We start from the raw sequence: 1,732 nt of genomic DNA on the forward strand, positions 1-1,732 counted from the left end.
TAAAAGACTCTGCAATTAAATTATTAGCAAATGCATAAACAAGTCAACCTTAAATCAGCAAGTTGTCAAACAAGTTGCAATAAGACCAGGCACCTCCTCTCCTATTAAGGATGGAAGACACAACCCAGTAGGAAGAAATGACCCACAATCATATAGCAGTGTCAGAGACAGCCCTGCTCCCACACTTAGGAGTCTCACAAGAAGACCAAATTTCACAACTATAACGTCCGTGCAGAGGGCCTTGGTCAGTCCCATGCAAGCTCCCTGGTTGGTGGTTCAGTCTCTATGAGCCCAGTTTAATTGATTCTGTGAGTTTTCTTGTAGTGTCCTTGGCCCCTCTGGCTCTCACAATCCTTCCTCCTCCTTTTCCATGGAAGTTGCCAAGGTTGTCATAATTTTTGGCTGTGGTTTCTGCATCTGTGTCCATCAGTTGCTGGGCGAAATCTCTCTGATAAAAATTGGGCTAGGCAACAATCTATGAGTATATCAGAGTATTGCAAGATCATGTTTAGTTTTATCCTAGGTCGCTGTACTCTCCAGTCTCTGGGCCCTAGCCCTTTAGGCAGCATCAGGTGTATCCTCCCATTTATTGTGTGGGTTCAAGCTGGAACAGTCATTGGATGGACACTCCCATAATTCTGTGTCATTTTTAACTCTAGCATATCTTGTAGGTAGGGTAAATTGTAGGTCAAAGATTATGTGTCTGGGTTGGTATCTCAATCCCTCTACTAGAAGTCTTGGCTGGTTACAGGAGCTGGCTGGTTCATGCTCCATATCAGCCATTGGTAGAAGTCACCATCTTTGATTCCTGGAAGTTTCCATCACACTAGGTTTCTAGCTCTTCCCAGAGATGCCCCTGATTCCAGGTGTCTTTCCCCATTTTCTCTCTCTTCATCCTGTCCCACCACCTGATCCTTCCTGTTCCCATGACCATCTCCCATACAGACCCCTCCCCAAATCTACCTGTGATAGCTATTCTATTTCTCCTTCACAGTGAGATTCGTGTGTTGGCCTCCCTGCTTGAGCCCTCCTTGTTACTTAGCTTCTCCGAGTCTGTGGATTGTACCCTGGTTATCCCTTACTTTAATGATCTACCTGTAAGTGAGAACATACCTGGAGAGGAACAAAAGGAACACCCCTCCATTGTTCTGGGCTACCTCACTCCAGATGACATTTTCTAGTTTCACTCATTTGCCAGCAAATTTCATGGTGTTATTGTTTTTAACAGTTGAATAATGCTCCATTATGTAAATGTACAAAATTTTCTTTATTCTTCAGTTGATGAACATTTAAGTTGCTTCCAGTTTCTGGCTACTAACAATAAAACTGCTATGAATATATTTGAGCAAGTGTCCTTCTGGTATGATACAGTCTCCTTTGAGTATATGCCCAGGAGTGTGGTAGGTATAGTTGCATTTTTAGGTGGTTTTGATTCCAACTTTCTGAGACACTGCCATGTTGATTTGCAAACTGGCACATGTTTGCACTCCCACCAACAATGGAGGGGTGTTCCTTTTGTTCCTCTCCAGTATGACCTGTGAGCTGTCGCTTGTGTTTGTGGTCTTAGCCATTCTGACAGATGGAATCTGAATCATTTGGATTTGCATTTCACTGGTGGCTAAATATGTTGAACATTTTTTAAGTGCTCCTTGGCCATCTGAGTTTCCTCTGTTGAGAATTCAGGTCTAGACCTGTACCCCAATTTTTAATTTGATTATTTGGTTTGTTGATG

The sequence above is a fragment of the Microtus pennsylvanicus genome, chromosome 1 (assembly GCF_037038515.1).
Source record: "Microtus pennsylvanicus isolate mMicPen1 chromosome 1, mMicPen1.hap1, whole genome shotgun sequence".
Lineage (NCBI taxonomy): Eukaryota > Metazoa > Chordata > Mammalia > Rodentia > Cricetidae > Microtus > Microtus pennsylvanicus.